Consider the following 24,283-nt stretch of genomic DNA (forward strand, 5'->3'; position numbering starts at 1 on the left):
TGAGAATATGTACTACCTAGAGACTCTGGTCAAACCCCAGGTCTTTGCCAAAGACTACCCACAATAACCAAATATTGGATGGAAAATCCAAACTCAAGCTATCAAAATGTAGGAAAGAGAGAACAGAGACCACGTTGGTTTTGAGTCATAAGCTTCTTTGGTATACTTCAGCATTTAAGTGCTACACTCAGTGGCACTTCCTAAATGCCATAGAAGACATTGCATTGTTTTACAACACAAGTCTTGTCCCCTAAGCTATCTGTTCATATTGGACATTTATTTCAGTGACAAACCCATTGTATATCTGTGAAAAGTATGGCTTCCCATTCCTTTTTATTGCTACCATTTGGTGATTCATTGTTTATAATTGCTCCCTTGGCAGACTGTACTGATAGCTGGATTTCAGCTAAATTGCTTGTAGCACCCAACAACATGAAATCTACTGGACACAACTATGATGGCAGACTTATTAAAACTCTGCTGCTATAGCTAAATACTGCCCTAGCCATTCTGTCACATTGACAGGCAACTGTGTATGGTTATATTCCTGATGAGCCAATATAATCTCTTTGGGTAAATTATGAGTCCAATCCTCTCGTGAGTCGCTCAGCAGGCCTTTTGTCTCTTGACTCTAAAAAGAAACATATAACAGTTCTGTAGATTTAGTCCCACGGAAAAAAATATTTTTTATGATGAAAAGCACCATAAAGCCCCTAAAGAGCTGTTGTAAATATTGTCCTTGCCAATAAACTTGAGCAATGTACCTATAGTTAAATTGCATTAGTTTTATTTATTTTCTACACATTGTAACATGCATGGAGGAGGAATATAGTCTTCCTTTCTGAAAGTTCACCTTCATTCTCTTTATTAGAACAGGTGTTATAACTTAAAAATAGGCAACATGTTGTTGAAGCTTGTGATGACAATGATTTATGCCATCAGCCATTTTCTAGGATTAAAAATATGCTAAACTATTGATAAAAAATCAGAAAAAGGGCCATTAGAAATATTTTTTATGTTTTGACAGGATATTTCCTTGAGATGAATTATTTTCATGTTTAAGAGAATCCTCTTGTTTTACTTTCTTATATATTGCTGAACCAAGGGACTCTTGGCATAGACTTAAGGCTGATTACAAACAAAACAAACAAACAAAAAAACAAAAACACCTTTGAAGATAATACTCTTTGTTTTTAATGCCTGCCATTTAACATTGGCTTTGATACATCAATGTTTATTTTAGGATTACAAAATTATGTCAGCCTTTAAGGGTTAACAGAGATTCTGAAACACCAAATATAACTTTACCAAAAGAAACAAACAAAAAAAAATCTGATTCAAAAGACATGAAAATTCTATTAGGGATTATTTTTAAAGTGGGGGAGAAGGCTGACAGCTGAGATGAGTCATATGCTAAAATTCCATTTATGTGGAGATGTTCTACTAATCTTTTTTTTACATTGTTCAAATTGACTTAATTATACAATTGAAGGCCCATCTCTAGCTATTATGAAGCTTAGATAAATTTACCATTTGCATTAAGGCTCATCATAAACAGTTGCCAAACCCTAGAATATTCTGGCATAATATTAATGTCATATTTCAAAATTGCAAAAAGTGTTATTTTGAGTGGAAAGCTAAATGGCCAAAACCACATTAAAAAAGAGATTTTTAAAATAACTCAGATACATTTGCTTCATGATTTGAAATTAGATAGGAAAGAAATGCAATCCTTTAAAATAAATAGCAATCAGCTGTAGAAGGTGTTCTGCCTTTTTTTAAAAGCAGCTACTTCAGATTCCCAATTCTATAGCACTGGGTTGTGAAGAGGTGGAAGATGATAGATTGTTGTAAATTGTGCACAGCTTTTTATATCTGTCTGCATTTTTAAGGTTCTAAACAATTACTCAGTTTCTGACTCCTGGCTGCTTGCAGTCTATTACTTCCTAATCCAAACCATGACTATGCAGCAGGAGAGTAGAACATGTTGATGCATGTAGAACATGGTGATGCACACACAGTTTTGTCTCCTCCAGTCTTTACATGATGAGATTATGATTTCTGGAGGAATAAAAGAACAAGCATACGACATGAGTGTGATAAAGATAAAAAATGATTTCCACCCCACCAACTGGGTGGGCTACAGATCTGTGTACTCCAAATACTGAAGTGCTATCCTTGTTTTCTGAAAAAGATAGTTGTTATGTGGATTGTTGGAGTGGCAGCTAGATAATAGTTCCAAAGTAGACTATTATATAGCTTGTTGTCTACCTTTTCAAATGCTTAATTTTTGTTTCTTCCCTTCCTATATTTTCTGTCATCTGGGTACTAATGTGTTTTCCTTTTTCCCCTCTCTCCCCCATCTCTATTGTTTACTACCATTTGTTTCATTTCATCTCATCTTTCCTTGGCACTGCCAGCTAATAGCTGGCATTTATAGTGCTGGAGCTCTCTTCATTCTGGAATCAACTGATATCATTGGCTGCTATGTAACAAAAACTACAGCCAAGATAAAGTGGATAGATATGGTTGGATGATGTTGTCCAGAAAGGCACTTACATTATTATAGCTCTTTGTTTAGTGTACAACTTGCAGCAGTGCCAATTTCTTTTTCTGGCCATGAACTATGACCTTTGGGGAACTGCCCAGGTAAGAACAAATATCCATCTGTGCCAATAAAGTCATTTAAACATCCTAAGGGATAAGATAAGACTTATATAAAATGGATTAATAATGAGTGAAGGAAAATAAATACAGATTCTCTCCAAACTGTACTCTCCTGATATAAAAACAAGGAATACCTGGAGAAAATACTCCTTTTCTGCATGTAAGGCCTGAAATGGAGTGTGTGCTGAAGCCATGTTGAAAAGATGATTTTCTGTGAACTTAATAATATTCGATCTCTTCCAGGGTTATATACCTACATTTCTTATCTTTTAGTGAACAAAGGTCTGCTAGAAAACTGCTAGTGAGAGACCAGGTCATAGGTACTGTGAATGTTGTATCCTCCAAGGGCTCTGCTTCTCTTTCCCCTCTAGGACCCATTATTAGTCCACTGTTTCCCAGATTCCTTTTCATTACACAAAGTAGCATTCACTTTTTCAAAAGCTACTAGAAAACTAGGATTTTTGTCTTATTAAAGCATTATTAAATCACTTACTGTCTGTTTTTCCTCTTATAGTAAAAGTCTATTTTAATTCTTTCTGAGTTACTGTACCATTACCTATAGAGGATGGGCTGTTACGAATCAAGCTGGTACAGATAGGAGCAACTTTTGCAGTCATGCCTTAGATAATCCTTTTCAGCAGGAATACACCAAGATATAAGCTATGATGGACCAGTATCCATCAAGATTTATGTGGGTATGCAGAGTTAGCTTTAATTTCTTCAATTGTATTGATTGCCAGACTCTGGGAATGAGTGACTGGGGGGTGGTGATTGATGATTACCTTTTCTGTTCATTCCCTCTGGGACACCTGACAGTGGGCACTGTCAGAATACAGGATACTGAGCTAGACAGATGATTGGTCTGACCCAGTATGGTCATTCTTATGTTCTCATGAGAGGTCCAGAGGACCCCACTAATGGAGATTGCTGAAGGGTTATCTTCACCTTAGCCATGCCTCACCCTGGCTAGCAGCACACATCTTTGAGTTGCAGCTATGTTCCACAGTTGCAGTTTCCCTAATGGACTTTCTGCCTCAAAGCTTCTGTCCGTTGGGTTCTGCCAGTAGAAATCCCAGCTGAATTTGGCCCACAAAGACATGGGGATTGAAAAAATTGGATGTGTGACATCACAAAATTCTGCCATTCATCTTAGTGTCTTTTTAAATATTCCCTAACCGAAGGAATCTGCCTTAATTTGTTGGCTGTTTTTACTTTATTTTATTTGCTTTCACATTTGTGAAATGATGTAAAAAAATCCATTAGTTCTACTCCCAAGTCAGTGAACTAACATTCCAACATGACCCTGCTATTATTTCCCAAAAGGTACTCTAATAAATTCAGACTGTGTGTCTTTGTAGCATCACACATCATGTTCCATAGTTTTTCTTTATGAACTGGCATCAGTTGAGTGTTTCTGCATTAAGGGACAACATGTCCTGCATTATTCTGTCATAATAGCCTGTTATGTGATGGGCATGTTGTGAAAGATGATGCCAAAGGCTAAGTGCTGAATAGAAATCAGAGAAGTGTGTTATAGGCAAAACAATGTACACTCATGCAGTATCTTACTGCAGTTATGGAACATTTGTTTTATTAATCATATTTTAATGGCTCTAAGTGGGAACAAAAGGTATAGGAATGACAGCCCTAGCAACTGAAGTCTCGTTTGTTCACAAAATAGGAACATCAAAGGCAATATCAATGCAAAGTTCTCCAGACAGATGTTCCATGATGTCACAACCCAGATGTGACTTTAGCATATGGGTCGTTCTGATTCTTTGCCTATTTAGTGTTTGACACACATCCCCCTGCAATGAATGGGAACCTACTATGGTTGTGTTTCTGTCCTTTGAACTGAATTGTCCTTATTGACAATGAACTAAACTGAGCTTCACCAACAGGTTTCACAGAATACAGGAAAAAAGCTTGGCATCATTAGCATCATTGGTTTCAAAAGCAAACATACAGATAATTAAAATTATTTTAAAAGCCCATTTTATATTGCTAGTTAGATACAATAACTACAGAGCTATTTCATAGCTACATGACACATTAGTATTAAGTATGATTGAATGGCAAACTGTTGGTACAATCCAAAACTCCCATTGATTTGAATGGAAGCAGAATTAAGTCTTATAGCTGGAAAATGTATTTTTAAATGTTGTCATGCCTTTAAGACCACCTGGACCATATCTGTCTGTCAGGGTTTTACAAAGTCCCAGAACCCCTCCATACCTGCTTCTGGGTTGGATTGGCTATCCTCGGGATTGATTAAACTGCTACAGAGTCAGCACAGGGGGTAACAGAGCTAAGATGCCTCTTACGCTTGTATAGAATGTCAGGACTTGGCACGTGACCTTTACTACTGATTGCAATACCACTATTATGTGATGCAGAAAGAAAATTCAGCAAGCATACAAATAAAGATGTTTCTCACTTCTATGCTTTTCTTTCCACACAGGTAAGATAACTACTGATTCGTCGCAAGGACTTGAAAAGCAAATAACTGTACAGCATTGTGAAGACAAAAAAAGTCTAGTTTTATTATTTATGCCACAGTATCAATCTCTTCTGTCCCATTTAAATTTATTTTTATATATCAAACCATCATTTTATATCAACCCTCCAATATGCTGTACATATGCATGTATATGTCTATTTGTGTATGTGTATTTGCAGGATTATTTTTAATTGTTTTAGGGTAAAGATATGTATTATGCTCAGACAATCGGATGTTTGCATTTATTGTTCCTTAAAGTGTCTCAATTCCTGGGAGGTAGTTAAACACCTGGGGGGGCTTAACTTTCTTTAAAAAATAATCTTAAGGAACCAGCTGCAAGTACATTTAGAGATCTTTGTGCAATGGCCTCAGCTAGGACCAGTAATAATAATTTGTTGACAGAAAATCTATAACACATATTAGGCCGGTTTCAGTTCCACCACTTAGAAAAAATGAACAAACAAAAATCCCACTCTTGTTTCTTTCACAACTGGAGTCACACACACAAGAACAAAACTCCAAGAGCTGAGTTCGTCTTAAAGACTTTCCTCATAAGAATTTACAAACAAAAGGTTTAAGATTTAGCATCTATCCAAACTAAGCTTTACTAGTTCTATAAACAGTATTGATTTCCCTCAGATTCCTTAAATATTTAATTCAAACGTTATTTGTCCTGTGAAAATTAAGTGTCAGAGTTGATCCGTATTTTCAGTTTACAATACAGAAGTCTGTAGGTTAATATACTAAGCAAACTACAAACTCTGAACTTTGTTTTGTAAATGATAGAAAAGGCAGCTATTTAATTTTTACATCACGTTGCTGCAGCAAATCACAACACAATATTTTTTCTTGGTGGAATCTAAATTAGTAGCTCTGCATTGCAGCAATATTCAATAGCATGTTTATATTGCATTCTGAGCCTGAAATAAAAGGCTAGGGTATGATTTCAATGTCTTCATTTAATTGCACAACTCGAGTACCCTGCAGAAAAAAACAACCAATTTCTCTAAGCCTTTCCAGTAGCAAGTTACTAGGGCACAAAGAAAGGGTTCTTCTCCTGAGAGAAAGCCAACACAAATATGAATATGTAAAAGTACATTTCCAAAATATAAAGTAGTTTGGAGGTTTACGTTCATGAATTTAATGGATCAACCACTGTTTTTATTTAATTTAGAACATGACACATATTAGCAGTTTTCTATGTAGGCTGAATTTGTATTGTCATCCAGAAGAAAAAAGATACAATAAACAGATAGGTCTCTCCTTCTCCAGACACTGAACTATTATTTAATTAAATACTGTTTATGATTCCATATACTGAATTTATAGAGCTTTGTCTGGGCACTGTGGTGGAGTAATCACATGTTAAACTTATCATGGTTTGATTTATCTGAGGTATACATGCACAGTGGCTATTTGATGCTCTTATCCTCTTGCAGTGCAATGTAACCTTGGTATGACATATGGACATATATAGCTTTAATTTTGCCAATAGACACTAGCAGGGTGCAGTAAAAACAAACAGAACAAAAATATACTGGACTGATTTTCAATGGCCATGTGTTTTAGATTCCATTTTTAAAAAATAATTTTGTATTTGTATGTCAGTGGTGTCTGGTGCTCCAGCTGAGACTGGGCCCTCATTTTTCTAGGTACTGTCTATAAGAAGAGATGGTCCATTACGCAAAGACTTTGTAATCTAAATAGACAGGACAGGTAAACAGGTGCAAGAAAGGAAGGATTGTTATCTCCATTCCTCCCTGCAAGGTATCAAATGATGGACTCAGACATGATAAACATAATAAAATAACTCCAATAAAATTGTCTTCAGACTTGATTGTTCCTACTGCATGTCTCCTTAGAGAGCACTTCAAGTTATTACAGTCTAAAAGAAGGCAACATGTTCACACACAAAGTTGCTCTATTTCCAAGGAAGTCAATGGCAAAAAGCTTCCATAGAGACAACTTGGCTCCAAACCGTCCACAGCAAAAGTCATTATTAGCTTTACATAACTTGTCACAGTCACTGGGGGAGCTGTGCCTGAGACCCCTTTTTGTCCCTCTCAAGTGCATCCCCTCAGGTGACGGCCTGGCTCCAGCTCAACTTGCAAGGGTGGCTCTATGAGGTTCAACCACTCCTAGATAGGCCCTTTGGGCCACCCCCACCCCATTTTCCCAGCTGTTAACATGACAGACCTTCATGAGTTTGCACCTGAAAGCCCTTTTCCTCCAGGAGCCCATGACAATGGCTGATTAAAATGACTCAGAAACAGCTGCTTCAAAACAAAGTATTATTTATTATAGCTGGTTAGTAATGAAACTTTGGTTGGAACATGCCAATTTGCTGAAACCAAATCTTTCCACGGAAACATACTGGTTTTAACAAAAACACTGTTGTTTCTGAGGTCCAGGATGGAATTGCTGGTCAGAGAGAGAGACCCCCCAAAATAGCTAACAGTCCCTTGAATCTGGCAAAGAAGTGACGTGAGCTTGGCTCTCCTGTATGCAAGATAAGTGACCTAACCAGTGGGCTATTGGCTATTATTCCGGCATTGTGTGCTCTCTCTCATGAGGTCACTCATTTCTGAGAGTGAGTCTGTCTTTGGCATGTGCTGTGTGCACTGGTTGCATTTCTGATAGTTTGGTTTTAGGGGTGTTGTTGTTTTCCCCCTTTTTTCCATGCAGGGTAGTGAGGGAGTTACTCCATGGGGTCGACTTCAGATGGTTTGACCCACAAGCATGGGGTTCAATGTGTACCTGCTGTCTCTTGCACTATGGAGGATGTGCTTCTGAGCGCAAATAAAGTTGTTGACTGTGCTAATAGAAACTCTGCCTCGAACAAGTAAATCTATACCAATTTCCATGGCCGAGGAAACCCTGTGTGAATTATTTGTACAGAAGGGACTCTGGATCAAGGAGTCTTTTGTTCAAGTTTTTCCCTGGTTTCTTTCTTCTGCTAAAGTAGTTTTTTCTGATGTCTCCATTTCCTTCACAAGGAGACTCTGGTGTCTGAGCTCTCCCATTATGGGAAGGTAGTTGGGATGATTCTATTTGGCTGAAAGAACATGAATGGGAATCACGTTAGGTCATTCCAGCGCCAGGTTTATTTGGTTCTAACTAACCCTGACCATCCCGTTAACTTGGTTGTAAAGCACCACATAGATGGGACAGATTATACAATATTTGCTACCTCTGAAAACTTGCAATGTTTCCTGTCTGATGAACCTTGCTCTTGCTGCAGTGATGTTGCTGGGTCCCAGCCTGGGGCTGCACTGCCTACCCCTCCATGGAAAATAAATATGCCAGCTGCTCCCACTGGATCTCTCTCCTTCAGGACTGATGAGAGTGTTGCAATGGTGGCTCAATGTTATTCTGAGTTGGAGATCTGGGGGAGAATAAGGGGACGATGATGCTCTCTGGCTCCTCACGGGGTCCTGATGTCCCAGCCAGTCAGCTGTAAAGGAAGGGTGGGTACAGTTTGAAGGAGAGTAGCGACTTTTTGGATAGCACCACAAGGGAAATGGGAACTATTTCTTGATTTATGGTTCTTTCTTCACTCAGCTGCCCTTGTCTTGAGAGATACCTGGGTTGATTATAGGAAACATTTCCATCTCAAAAAGTGGTTGAGCAAGGTGAAGCAGCATGCAGGGAATGTTCAAGATATATAGGCCTCCCCATGGCTCATTTTCTTCAAAATACTTCCATTTTTCATTGTTACTCTCTGCTGCTTGGCTTTCTCCTGCTAGTCTCTATGGTGCTGCTCAGCTTTGGCTCTCTAAGTATTAATGGATGCCAAGATGGTCATAAAAGAGCACAACTCTTTGAATTTCTCAGACAAAAACAGGCTGCTTTTGCAAGAGACACACTCAGACACTGATGATTGGGGAACCAGTTGAAAATATGGGAAGCTTTATTGAGCCATGGCTCCAACATCATTGCTGGTGTAGCTGTTCTCTTTTCCCTGGATGTAGGGGTACAGTATCTTTTTTGTGAAGAAGGGCCAGCCCCTCCAGATGGAAATATGTATTGACAACACTGTTTTGAATCTCTTTACTGTGTATGCCCCTACTCTGGGATGAGATCATGTTTCCTTTCTACAGACACTTGCCCATGCTGGCCTCGGCTGTTACCCTGATACTACTATTGTTTGGAGAGAGGATTTCAATTGCATTATAAATTAAGTTTTAGACAGGAATCATGAGGAGCCACACCCTCAGTTAGGCAGGGAAGTGTATAGTGTCCTGCAGACCTTTGGGCTAGTATATATTTGGAGATTCTCTCACCCCACTATCAGGCAGTACTCTTGTCTGACAGCTACTCCCAACCAGGTCTCAGGCTAGATTGGATCACTTTTATACCCTGAAGGCCTGTGTGAATATGTTTGTTCAGCCGTCCATTTCTCCCACTCATTTGTCTGATCACTACTATATTTCTGTCAGTGTATCTCTCCTTCTTCCTGCCTGTACTTCCAACTGGCACTTCAATGCAAATTATTACCAGACTTGAATTTCACCCAGAAATTTCCTGTGTTTTGGGAGTTTTGGCGGCAGCACAAGCCCTGGTATGAGTCTCTGAGATGGTGGTAGGATGTCAGAAAAGTTGAGATCCAGCTGTTCTGCCAGCAGTATACCAGGTCTTTCATGTGGTTTTTGCATCAGGCCATGAGTGCCCTGGAACGAGACATCTTGGGCCTTTGTGGCAACCTTGTGAAAAACCCAGTGCAGACTCAGAAAACCTTAACTGAAAAGTGTTGGCTCCTGAGATGTTTGTTGGAAGAGAAGGTACAAAGAGCCCTAGTTTGGGCCCATTTTACTCAGCTGCATGAAACTGACATTCCCACAAAGTTCCTTTTTGGGTTGGAGAGAGAATCTATGGACTGTCAGCAGATTTTTTTTTTACCTACTGCTGGGTGGCCATCTGATAGCTGACCCTCCTGAGATCTGAAAAGCAGCTGCTTCTTTTTACAGAATTCTGTTTCACCTGTTTTTAGTGTCTAAAGATTAATGAGGGGCTTAGCCACCACTTCCACCACCAGTCTGCAGAGGCATTTGTTGGGGATGTGCTATGTCTGGAATGCTTCATGCTCTTAGTTCGGAACCATTTCTGTACATCCTCAGAAGCTGTCAGACTGGCCTTTCTGTTTCAGGAGAGCTGGATGCTTTCCCAGTTTGTCTGATGGCAGATGTTGATGATATCTCAGTTTTTCTCATGTCTGACAGTGATGTGCAAGCACTTTGTATGAGCAGGCGTCTTCCCTGCCCTCAATAACTGGGCTAAGAGCAATTGGATCTTACTAAGCTCCTGGCAGCGTAGTGGTCCCACCTTCGTTGCCCCAACAGTTGCAATAGGGCACCTCTGGAACTGTGATATTGGGAAGGATCTTTTTTGGATCTGAACTAATATATGCCAAGGAACTGAGAGGGAGCTGAGGCGAAGATACAAAGCCACCTGCAGAAGTGGCATCTAGCGCCTTCCTGGACTCCATTTTCAGGGACAAGTTCTAATCAACAACAACTTTATGGCCTCAATGGTGTGGCAGTGGCTAGTGTGTCTGGCCACCCCCCAACACACGCTTTTGGACCTCAGATTCAGAGGCATATTAAACATTTTTTTAATAGTCACCGCTGATTGCTCCCTGTTTTGCTGTTCTTGCCATTAGATGAAGGGGTCTGGAGCTCATTGGTTTATTCGGCAGAGTGGTGGTCTTTCGCCTCAGGTCTGCTTAGTGGTTGCCATACTCTGACTCCCTGATGGCCTGGAAACTCATTGCCTTCTCTCTCTTCCATCATGCTGTGTGGGGAGGAGTTTTTACTCTCATCTATTTTTGTGGGCACAGAGTCTAGATTTGCCTCCATTTGATAATGGTCTTTTTAATGCCTGGCAACTTCTGTGAAGTGTGCAGCTGGTCCAGGCATTTTCTAGTTTATGGATCTTGGAAGAGCAACTGGTTTTTAACTCACTTTTTCCTGCTGAAGCTCTCTCCTCCAAGATCCTGTTTCTTGCTTTTACTCAGGCTGGGTTGACCAAGCTGTTTCACCTGATTGTTCTTAGATGGCCAAGCTAGAAGTCAGTGACAGCTCTTGCTGTTCAGACCAGGATCCAGTTTCTGAGTATTTTGGATAAGGTCCTCTCTGAATTCCAGGCAGCGTTCCCTCAGCAGGCTGTTCAGAAACTTTGCAGAAAGTTTTTGCAGGGCTTGTTCTTCCAAGGGGGAATCCAGGCAGATGATTGTCCTAGAAGGGTTCGGTGAATGTTTCTTTTGAAACCATGACCAAGAAGTAGCTGTATGGTGGTATGTGTGTCAAGGTATAGTATTAAGCCACCCTTTAGGATCTCCAAGATATAGCCTGGAGGATGCCTCTGCCTCTAAGTGACTCTGTGTCCCCAGCCTGGGTGATGTTGTACAAACCTACCCTTCCCAATCAATCCAGTGGAGGATCCTGCACAGGATTGCAGGAACCAATCATTTTGTGCACCATATGACCCTGGGGTGTCTGCGCAGTGCCGCTTTTGTTCAGCTTCATACACGGTGTTTCTTTTTTCCCTACATTGCTCCCATTTCATTCCTTTTTGTGGTTTTTTATAGCAGCTTTTCAGCCATTTGGGACTGGTTTTCTCCAAGCCCCTGCTTGTATCCTGCATCTAGTGAGATACAGTGCTTGCATTCAGACAGTTTCCTGCCTGACTAACTTTTTGCTCGGTCATGTAAAACTAGCCATTTTGAAATATCATCAAAACAGTATGGCCAGGGTAGAGCAGTGTAATGTTTTAGGGGTGTCTGAGCAGTGATTGTGGCCAAGCTGCAGATTGATTGCACTTTTTATAAATTGACTTACAACCTGGACACTTTTTGGTTGACTTGGTGTTCTAACAATATTTTGAGTGAACTTGGTGATCATGATGCTTTAGTGATCCATGTTTAATATTTGCTTAAGACAAGTTTCACTTTATTTAATTCATCTTTTTGTGTATATACTGTAATGTTATAATTAATAGCTTTTACCGTGATTTTATGTGAATAAAGGTGTTTCATCTCTCGGTCTCCTTCTCTTGGGACTGTGGGATTCAGGCTGAGAAAGGGTGTGCTTTGATGTTCTCTGTTTCTTTCTGTGAGGAAAATGAGGTGAGGGGGGTGTCTGTATAGTTTTGTGGTTTGTTGTGGGTTTAATTTCAGAATTTCTTTTGTTTTAGCAGGCTTTGTCTCTCTCTGGGCTGGCCTGGCCACCCCAGGGGGACAGAGACCTCAGTTTATTGTGGGTTCTGAGGGTTTGACCTGTGGCCATGGATTGTGGATTTTACCTCCCTACTGCCTCTGGGGAGGAGCATGTTCTAGCAGTAGGGAAGTTGATTGGGTTTAAAAATGTGATGTATGCCTCCTACATGAGCAAGGCTGTTGTTGTGTGTGTTACCATACTTAGCCTTTTTGAGCGGGTGGTTGTGGAACAGACTGTTGGGGGTGTTTTTGTCCCTGTAGTTTCTCTCTCAAGACTGGTTTCAGAGTAGCAGCCATGTTAGTCTGTATCCGCAAAAAGAACAGGAGTACTTGTGGCACCTTAGAGACTAACAAATTTATTTGAGCATAAGCTTTCGTGGGCTACAGCCCACTTCATTAGAAGCACAGAATGGAACATATAGTAAGAAGATATGTATACATACAGAGAACATGAAAAGGTAGAAGTTGCCATACCAACTCTAAGAGGCTAATTAATTAAGATGAGCTATTCTCAGCAGGAGAAAAAAAACTTTCATAGTGATAATCAAGATGGCCCATTCCAGACAGTTGACAAAAAGGTGCGAGGATACTTAACATGGGGAAATAGATTCAATTTGTGTAATGACCCAGCCACTCCCAGACTCTATTCAAGCCCAAGTTAATGGTATCTAGTTTGCAAATTAATTCTATTCAGCAGTTTCTCATTGGAATCTGTTTTTGAAGCTTTTCTGTTGCAAAATTGCCATCTTTAAGTTTGTTACTGAGTGACCACAGCAGTTAAAGTGAAAAGAAAGACCAGTCCTCGCTTACAGACAGGCCCCCAACCTGAACACAATACTCACTAGAACCACACACCACACAACAAAAAACTAACCCAGGAACCTATCCTTGCAACAAAGCCCAATGCCAACTCTTTCCACATATCTATTCAAGTGACACCATCATAGGACCTAATCACATCAGTCATACCATCGGGGCTTGTTCACCTGCACGTCTACCGATGTGATATATGCCATCATGTGCTAGCAATGCCCCTCTGCCATGTACATTGGCCAAACTGGACAGTCTCTACGCAAAAGAATAAATGGACACAAATCTGACATCAGGAATCATAACATTCAAAAACCAGTAGGAGAACACTTCTTTAACTTGGGCTTCAATACAGACTCGGAGTGCTGGATCATTACACAAATTGAATCTGTTTCCCATGTTAAATATCCTCACACCTTCTTGTCAACTGTCTGGAATGGGCCATCTTGATTATCACTACAAAAGTATTGTTTTCTCCTGCTGATAATAGCTCATCTTAATTAATTAGCAAATTTTATAAGGCCTTTTGGACCCTTCTTGGGTTTGACTCATTCAAGGCTTTTCAATGGAGCAACAGAGAGAAGATATTGCCACCCACTAGTCATTGAGCAGTTCTTACCCTGTTGCCTAACAAGGGGCACCTTGAGGAGGTGAAGAATTGGAGACTTGTGTTCCTACTTTGCTCTGACTATAAACTTTTTTCAAAAGCCTTTGAAAATAGACTGAAAACTCTGATTGGTTCAGTCATACACCCTGATCAGACCTATTTTGTCCCTAACAGGCTGAGTTTTATCACCTTTTCCTGTTGAGGGATGCAGTTTTGGCCTCAAATATTTGATTTTCACATTGGGTTGTGTCATTGTGAACGAGGGGGTGCCGGGGCTCAACCCTCCCTGGGGAGGAGGGGAGCCACACCGGCCTCGTCTCGTCGTCCAAGGGCCTCTGCCCTCGGGACCGCAGTCCGCTCCGGCGGTTCGGGCCCTGTGTGCGGGACCAAACAGCAACACAGTTAAATAATAGGGGCCTAGCCCTTGGGTCGGGCGGGGCACCAACGAACACAGCAGTAGTTTCTCGGCTCTGGCCCTTTGGGGCAGGGCAGAGCAGTGGCAAAGTCAATAGTGGCCCAGCCCTTGCATCGGGTGGGGCACCAACAAACACAGTAGCAGTTTATTGGCTCTGGCCCTTTGGGGCAGGGCAGAGCAGTGGCAAAGTCAATGGGGGCCCAGCCCTTGGGTTGGGCGGGGCACCAACAAACACGGTAGCAGTTTATTGGCTCTGGCCCTTTGAGGCAGGGCAGAGCAGTGGCAAAGTCAATAGGGGCCCAGCCCTTGGGTCGGGCGGGGCACCAGCAAACACAATAGCAGTTTATCGGCTCTGGCCCTTTGGGGCAGGGCAGAGCAGTGGCAAAGTCAAAAGGGGCCCAGCCCTTGGGTCGGGCGGGGCACCAGCAAACACAGTAGCGGTTTATCGGCTCTGGCCCTTTGAGGCAGGGCAGAGCAGTGGCAAAGTCAATGGGGGCCCAGCCCTTGGGTCGGGCGGGGCACCAACAAACACAGTAGCAGTTTATTGGCTCTGGCCCTTTGGGGCAGGGCAGAGCAGTGGCAAAGTCAATGGGGGGGAGAGTCTGCCACCCGATTACGGGTGGCAGGGGGAACGCAGGCCCACCCACTCGTCTGTGTTCCAGCCCGGGGCCCTAGTAGCGGCTGATGCCACTAGTGGCGGTCAGTAGGGGGGGAGTCCTGACCGAAACACACTGACATAGGCGCAGGGCCTTCTGCAGCCTGACTGTAGTCAGCTGCCCCCGGGCTACTTCCAGCCTCCCCCCTGGTTCCTACCTGGTCCGCTGGGGCGTCCAGCACCATGGGTTCCTCCCAGTCAGGGCAGGGCGGTAGGTCCAGGAATACCTCCGGGACAGCGGGCCAGGTCTGGTCTGGTGGCTCCTCGGGACCATAGTAGGGACGGGGTAGTTCTGACAGCTCCTCGTCGTAGCGACTGCTGGGCTGCTCTGGCAGCTCCTCGTCGTAGCGACTGCGGGGCAGCTCCGGCAGCTCCTCATCGTAGCGACTGCGGGGCCGCTCTGGCAGCTCCTCGTTATAGTGACTGCGGGGCCGCTCTGGCAGCTCCTCGTCGTAGTGACTGCGGGGCCGCTCCGGCAGCTCCTCGTCGTAGTGACTGCGGGGCCGCTCCGGCAGCTCCTCGTTATAGTGACTGCGGGGCCGCTCCGGCAGCTCCTCGTTGTAGTGACTGCGGGGCCGCTCCGGCAGCTCCTCGTCGTAGTGACTGCGGGGCCGCTCCCGCAGCTCCTCGTCGTAGTGACTGCGGGGCCGCTCCCGCAGCTCCTCGTCGTAGTGACTGCGGGGCCGCTCCGGCAGCTCCTCGTCGTAGTGACTGCGGGGCCGCTCCGGCAGCTCCTCGTCGTAGTGACTGCGGGGCCGCTCCGGCAGCTCCTCGTCGTAGTGACTGCGGGGCCGCTCTGGCAGCTCCTCGTCGTAGTGACTGCGGGGCCGCTCCCGCAGCTCCTCGTCGTAGTGACTGCGGGGCCGCTCCCGCAGCTCCTCGTCGTAGCGACTGCTGGGCCGCTCTGGCAGCTCCTCGTTGTAGTGACTGCGGGGCCGCTCTGGCAGCTCCTCGTCGTAGTGACTGCGGGGTAGCTCCAGCAGCTCCTCGTCGTAGCGACTGCGGGGCCGCTCTGGCAGCTCCTCGTCGTAGTGACTGCAGGGTAGCTCTCACAACTCCTCTTCGTACCGACCTCAGGCCTCAGTGGCTTCCCGGTGACGAGGGTCAGCGGGCACGTCTGCTCCTGCCGGCGGCTGAGTCCTGACTGAGGGCTGGGGCCCGGTTTTTATCCTTCCGGGTCGCCGCCTGACCCTTTGAGGGGCGGGACTTCCTCCCAGCAGTTCCGCCCTGGGGGGTGATTGACGGGGCTCAACCCTCCCTGGGGAGGAGGGGAGCCACACGCCTCGCTACAGTCATGAACAGACAGTAAAGGGTTAAGAAGTTCACCTAGCCTAGATAACACCTGACAAGAGGAACCAATGGGGGGACAAGATTCTTCAAGAGGAAGGAGGAAGGAGGAAAGTTTTCCTTTGTCCAGTCCATTAAGTTCTGTGCCGGAGTGAAAAAGACCAAGCCCAGGGTAGTGAATATTAGAAAAGAAATGAATTAGCTTATGTTTATTTTCTTTTGTGATTTTGTCTTTTTCCATTAGAGGGATAATGAAATTGGGTTTTCTTTTGTGTACTAAGGTTTTAACCAGGAGAACATCCTCTGTGTTTTGAATCTGTTGTCTACAAGAATAGCTTGTATGCTAATCTCTCAGAGGTATTTTGTTTTACCCCTTTTCCTTAATTAAAAGCCTTCTTTTTAAGAACCAGATTGATTTTTTCTTGTTTTAAGATCCAAGGGGATTGGATCTGGACTCACCAGATATTGGGGGGGGGGAAGGTGGGGGAGAATTAATTCCTCCTTGTTTTAAGATCCAAGAGTTTGGATCGGTGTTCACCAGAGAATTGGTGGAGGAGTCTCTCAAGGCTACCCAGGGAAGCAGTATAGTACCTGCGGGGGGGGGAGATATTCTGCGGGGAAGGTAGACAGTTTCCCAAATGACTCATTAACAATTGGGTGGTGGCAGCAACCAGATCTAAGCTGGCAATTAAGCTTAAGGGGTCTCATGCAGGTCCCCACATCTGTACCCTAAAGTTCAGAGTGGGGGTGAAATCTATGACAGGTTGATTTCCCTTGATCAGGAGAAGGCTTTTGATCATGTAGATCATAGATATTTCTTTTGCCCCCTTTAGACTTTTGGGCCCAGGTTTGTCTCCGACATACAGTTACTTTATACTGATACACATAGACTACTTAAGGTGAATGGTGTTTTGAGCACCCCCTTTCTGTGAATTAGATAGGGTTGTTCCCTGTCTGGGTTATTGCATGGTCTTTCTATCAAGTATCTATTATGCATGTTGTGAAAGTACCTTTCTGGCCTTTCTGTCCTTATTTCAGCTTGCACTCCAGCAGAGGTCTCTGCATATGCTGACAATGTAATTGTGTTAATTACTCATGATTGTGATGTTGAGGTTTTGACAATGTCAGAATTCTTTTATCCCACAAGGTCCCAAATCCCAGGCTTCAGCCCAAACCCAGATGTCTACACTGTAGTTTTATAGCCCTGCAGCCCAAGCCCCATGAGACAAGTCAGCTGACCTGGGCCAGCTGCAGGTATTTTATTGCAGTGTAGACATACCCCCAGGAGTCTTGTCTGTTTCCATATTACAGCAGTTGTAACAAAACTGGTTCATTTAATTGACTTTACTAATTTTACATGAGTCTCAGTAGATATCTTGGCCGTCAAGCTTGGTTTTCATTCTGTTTGCTGGATTTCTCTCAGAAGGGAAATCAGCCCTTTCTAGGGACAGTGTTGCCAATCTGGGCACTTGCCTCCCTGATTATACTAACATTTCTGTTTCCTTATGTATTGCTTCTACTGTGGATTGGACTGCTGCTAAGCCTTGCAGTTTGCTTACCATCAGTGGGTCCTCTGAATTTACTTTTAATAACTTAGGCCATAAGTCATTGTATATGCTTGTGGTAAAGATTCTTCATTTTTTAGTGTTTGTTGATTATCCCGGTGTGGCATGGAGAAGAAAGCTACTGGTGATGGATTCCAGTCAGCCTAGCATGCTGTATACAAGTCTCTGATTACAAAGGGGATGGGTGATCTCTAATGCAGAATTTTTCATGGGGCTATTGCCATGAATGTGTTTGTGCATAATCTGACTCTTCATGTGTCCATGTTGTGATTTTCGTGACACGAAGAAGACTGTTTTTTCATATGTTTCTAACTTGTTCCAGGTTATAGCCACTAGTTGTTTTATTTCAGGTTATTTTTCAGTTATTGTCTCTTGATTTTTCTCTGATTGTATTTATTTCTTAAGAATAGGTTCGCAAGTAGATCTGTGGTATGCCTTGCAAGCTTTATTTTGGGTCAGGTAAAGATGTCCATTTTAAAAAGTAGACTATGTAAATTAGTGCAGCGGTTGCTGATGTTCTTTGGCTTGTTAGATTTTTTTAGTGGTTCTACGCCTTCATTTGAAATTTAGAGAAAATCATAGGTGATTTGGATCGAGTTATTCAGTGGGATATTGGAAATCTATTGCTTACTGCTCAGGATGAGCAATTATTTTTGAATTTGTCATTTATTTTCATGTTTTTACTGTGTTCTTGTACTAATTTTATTAAAAGTATTTAAAAAGTCAGTGTCTGTCTCTTTCTCGTTTGTTCACCAAAAAATTCAAAAGATCTAGTGTTTGGTCTGATGAGGAAGAAAAACAAATGTCAACAGCTCTGTTTTTTTTTCAAAACAGAATTCTTGTTTCCCTGCCAGCCCTGTTATTTATTCATCCAAAGTTACATAGCCAGCAGAGCAAAGTGTAAAAATAATAAAGGCCTATATGCTTATTTCCTTTTACCAAAACCTTAATCTTTCCCTACCAATTTTGACAGTTTATCTCAGCCCAGTTAACCCCATCTCTGGCTGGAAGAGATACAGCATGCTGTCTGAGTGACAAAGAGACAGACAGACAGACAGTGTGTGTATGTATAGGTCAGGAACAGCAAACCACAGCCACTGGGAGCTGCGGACGGTCGTGCCTGTGGATGGTCAATGTAAACAAACTGTCTCACGACCCACCAGTGGATTACCCTGACAGCCCGCATGCGGCCTGTGGGCTGCAGGTTGCCCACTACTGCTCTAGAAGATCTTCTAGTACATGATGGAGATTTTCATCTCCTTTTTCTCATACATGAATAGAAGTTACATTTCAACCTTAGTTATTCTGTAAGCAGTGTTAGGTTTTGTTGTATTGATTTTATTTTGTCTATTATGTGTATTACTAAAGCAGTATAAATCTCACATTCATGCACTAACTATGGCCTCATACAAATGACTGGCTAAGTATTGACTAACCATAGCAATGAGGAGGCATATGCTAGTATCTGTTAGTAAATATTAACCCTTTTAGTTCTTTTCTTTTTATATATTTGATTCATTTATATATCAACTATTCTTTAGAATCTTCAGGATAGTAACAAAGGCTACATTGAATTCTAAGGTAAGAACACTGCTCCTTGACTGGTAAGTAACCCTATTCAGGAATTCTGTGTGTTAGACTGTTTCTAGTAATCCATGGCATGTCCATGTGTATAAAACTTCAGAATCTTGGGAATCATCCCCCTAAAAATATTACATATTTATTTCTAGCTGGTTAGCTAGCTATATAATGCTTACATAAGCACATATAAACCCAGAAAACTGACAAGGAATAATTGTTACAGCAGATAGAAGAATGGCTATGGGGAAGAAAGATCCACTGAAAGATATTATCTTGAAAAATTTTTAGTCCTCTCAGCTGTAAATAATTATGCCTCCACACATAAATCAGGTAATGAGAATGTACAGAAATGACATCAGAACATATGCTTCTTTTGCCAAAGAGGGTCTCTTTGTTTGAAAATCCTACATAATGACAATGGTACTGGAACTTAGTTGCAGAATGAAACTGATCATCTCTCCAGTCGCAGTGAAAAACAGGCACAGAGCCAGCTCTTTATTGTACTTCAAAGGGTGGTAATGTCGCTATTCTTTCTGTATAGTGCAGTACTAATCTCAGATTGATAATCAGAAGCAGATATCCTAAAGCTATAGTAATATTCTAATATACTAAAACTATAGTAAGCAGTCTGTCATTCGACTATCTTGAGTCATCATTAATTCTGACTCGCAATATATCCTAAATTCATATTTAGGAAGCATACTATCAGATTAGCTAAAGCCAGGCATTAACTTCCTCATTCTTTCACCAAGGACCACTGGGATTCCCTATGATAGGGCCTTAACCTTGTAATAGTTTCATTTCCTGTTGGTTTACTTCTTACAACCACTTTTGAATTAATTCTATGCCTTCAGTAAGGATATTGTCACACAGATATACTGAGCTGCTTATGATATCTATAAAAAAAATCCACTCAAGTCTCATTCTCCACATAGCTGCACACTGTTTTCTTCAAATGTAATTGACAAGAGGCAGATGGAAAGTTTGACGCTATAGTAAGCAGTCTGTTTTAGGCGGAGGGAAACAAAGAATAGTAAGTCAAAAATTCAAATCAAGGTAATTCACTAACATCCTGCAAGTCAAATATAGCTTCTTCTGTCTTTAAACTTTGCAGAGACTCTCCTTTTCCTTCAAAATAAATCTGGCGATTTTCAAGCCAAGCCAAAGTGATGGTGCTTTATAAGTCTTTATAATGAAAGCTGGTTGCAACTTTAACTAAATAAAATATCACCTTCATAAAACACAAACATATAAAAACAAATGAGGTCCACTTTTAAAAAGGGAAGGTAATAAATATAAAGAACAAGGGGTTAATTTGAAATCATGCTGAGGGAGAGAGAGAGCAGGAAAGCTTTAAATGCCTTTTTAAAAATCAAGGACACACAACTGAGATGGATTTCAGGACCGACTGCAACTCAGTTGTCTGCTAACTTCAAGCACAATGGTGGTGGAATTGAGATGTACATGTGGTGTGAATGTAAATACCTAGAGAGATAAGTCTCAAATATAGGTATGGCCAACACTATTAATTTAGGTGCTTAAAAAAAAAAGGAAGAGAAAGAACTGAAAGCAAGTTTTCCTCTTCAAAGTATAGGGAGGAAATACGAAGAGTACACAACAAGCACACTAGGAACCAGTGACCAATGGTTGCTACTAATTTCTTAATAGGTAGCAAGTAAGAAAGCAGCCCAACAGCAGCCCAGCTAAAAGTGCTGTGAAGAGAGAATTAAAATAGCTTTTCTGGCTATAAGGAACATGTTGCTGTGCAAGGTCTTCCCATAAAAGAGAGACTAGAAACAAAATAATGCTTTGTACCACTTACAATAGACGGGCAAAAGGAAAAGCCATGCCACAGTTCTGAATCCAACTCCCTCCCAAACGGATAAATGTCCCCAATAAATGGAGATGCAAAGAAAGAGCAGACTTTCTAATATAGCTTCCTTCTATCTAAAAGCAAGGCACCTACCTCCAAGGTTGAAGATAAGATAGCCCCACCATTATTCAAGCTTTCCTCTAGCACAGAAGCCTGCAGGGTATATGAGGCAATTGACAGAGCTGTGTCTCTTTTTTAGCATATTGATGAGACCCTACTCTGAATTGAAAAAAAAATCTAGTCAGAAGTCCCATATCCCAGTTAGTTCTCTCTGTTTGGTGTCTTACAGAAGATTGAATTCCTAGGTCAACATGGTTTGGAGCAAAATTCTTTCCTAATTCTAAATTTGGCATTCAGTTTCTCTGAATCCTTTTCAGCAAATATGAAATACTACACATCCATGGTGTTTCATGTAGGATAAATCAGAATAGCTTGTGGACAACTGCTATAAAAGCAAAGATCACATCTGTTGCATTACATCATCTTTAGGGTCATAACTGCCCATGCTGGTTAGCTTGCTTCTGATTGGTTCTTTAAAAACAGTTTTTAAAAACTGTTCATGCTTTCATAAACAATTGGTTTTTATGTGGAAAGCAAACAGCAGCATTTTCAATCTAGTATAATGAAAACCCTTAGATCTCCAGAAGCATCTGTAATAACATGGGGAGAGTGTGAGGCTACAAGTTCTAGATGATCTATGCAGGAATTCTAACAAGGGTTTTGGGTTGTATGAGAGATGGAGGGTGTTAGGGTAACAGAGAGAAACTGATTTCTCTCTCTGAAAGGTTTTATATGTATTTGTTTTGCTCAAATTTAAGTTATCTAGAGTAAAAGTGGTCCTTGCATAGGTAAAGCAAAACTGGCAAATTCAGATTAAATATGTGAGCTATATAAAGCAAATTCAAAGACTTTTTTCTTCCCATTAAGTAGCATTTTCTAGGAAGTTGTGACTGCATTGATTTTTCCCATATGAAAACACTTGCACATAGTGCACTGCAGTCTAAATCCCTAATTTACAGTTCTGGAGGGGGGGCACAGCTGCAGATTCCTTGAACTGTATGTCAATCTTTCAATCAGTGATAATCCACAATCAACTGGGGCTGTAGAAAGCAATACCTGGTCAGGGCCGGCTCCAGGCCCCAGTGCGTGCTTGGGGCGGCATGCCATGGGGGGCGCTCTGTTGGTTGCTGGGAGGGCAGCAGACGGCTCGCAGCTCCGGTGGACCTCCCGCAGGCGTGCCTGCGGAGGGTCTACTGGTCCTGCGGCTCCGGTGGAGCATCCGCAGGCATGCCTGTGGGAGGTCCACCGGAGCCGCGGGACCGGAGAGCGGCAGAGCGCTCCGCCATGCTTGGGGCAGTGAAATGGCTAGAGCCAGCCCTGCATCTGGTACCTACTATAGAGAAGAAAGGGATGTTTAATGGACATAACAAACTTCCTAAATTATAGTTTCCCTATTCAGAAACCTTCAGAGAAATTCAAGTCCATATTTGTATTTCACCTTTTAATTGTAACAGATAAAGCAGTTGAACAACCATCCACAGCGAAGTGGCTACCTTTCATAGAATTTAAGGGAACTGAAGAAAGTCCATTCAGGATACTGACCCAGTTATTATATTACTGCATGATGTTGCTTTTATCACATTGATTATTCTGTTTTATTTGTATAATAATAATTTCAAAACAATATTCCAAAATTTCTTTTTAAATTGTTATTCTGTAAGATTATAAACAATGTGTTAGTAAAATGTTTTATTTTAATGTCCTATAGTAAGAAGACAGTCTTATTAATGTGGTGATATTAGAAAACACAAAGTAAGAAATAATCCAAATACATGAAAAAGGCACACAAAATGCAATAGCATTGTTTTCAGTTGAATATGAATCTCAAGTGAAACTTCCATATGTGTATATCAGAATGTCTCAGCAGATGAAGTAGTTCTCTGCTGCCATATAAGAGATTCTCTCTGGAAGCATATCTGGCCTGCTTTCTCTCAGCAGCACAAAGATATTATGAATTGTACGTGACCTACAAAAAAAAGTGTTAGGAGAAGGATGCTAAAAACAGAGAGGACCAAGATCACAATGGTTGGTGGGTTTGAGTAATAAAAAGAATCAACTTTGGAAAATAGTAACACACTGGTGTCAGAACACTCCCATTTTGTTTGTTGTTACCACTAAATTCTTCACTCAGCTGACATTTACGTGAGCCATAATTCCAGACATCATAGAAACAGAACATGGAAAGGATGAAAGCTAACAATTGTCTGCTCCCTGCCTTCCCTTATTTTGACATATGGTCAGATGCTTTTCTAAATTAAGACGCAGTGTCTCTCTTTTATCCAAATTTGTCCCTTCATATGTCTGAAGCACTACAAGTTTGCTTCTTCAGCTCATCCAAGGCACTTTAAAAAATAGGAATCAGGACTTAGCTCGTGCTGATTTTTGTCATTGAAATATGTCTTTTAATATGATCAAGCCATTATACTTTAATACATTTCTCAGAAAGGAAAGCATTTGATTTGAACTTTGGCATCGCCTTTGAAGGCTCACCTAATTTAGTTTGTTTAATATGGAGCAATGGTGAACCAGGGTGACCATAATTCAGCAGTAGATGAAAGGCCCTTTATGATCTTTTTTCTAGGTTAGTCAATAAGCTATTTGAAGCAGTGTATAGGCAACCATAGGGAAAAGAGGTAGAAGCCATGACTGGCAAAATAAATTTTCTTGCTGAAAAATGTAAACCTCATTGATTATATTTGCATAGGTCCATTTCAGGTGGCAGAGAAGAAATCAAGTCAGTGGAGTGCATGTCAAACAATAAAGATTGATGAGGGGTTACCCCTGATACCTTATCTTGTCAAAAATCCTGAGAGTTATATTATCAATATTAATTGAGAAGCTTTTTTGATGTATTCTGTTGCCTCACCATTTGCTGGGCTGCTCATTATTCAGAGCACTTTTAACTGGGTTCAGGCAAAACCATTTTTGTTTAAATCTATCCAGTTCAGAGGCATTTACATTTCTAAATGAGCCAAAACCATTGCCTCTGTCACCTGTAAAATACTGAATGCTTACTTAAGGTTCAGCTCTTCAAAAACTAATTCACAAGA

This window comes from Gopherus evgoodei, chromosome 2, assembly GCF_007399415.2.
Source record: "Gopherus evgoodei ecotype Sinaloan lineage chromosome 2, rGopEvg1_v1.p, whole genome shotgun sequence".
In the NCBI taxonomy this organism is placed as follows: domain Eukaryota; kingdom Metazoa; phylum Chordata; order Testudines; family Testudinidae; genus Gopherus; species Gopherus evgoodei.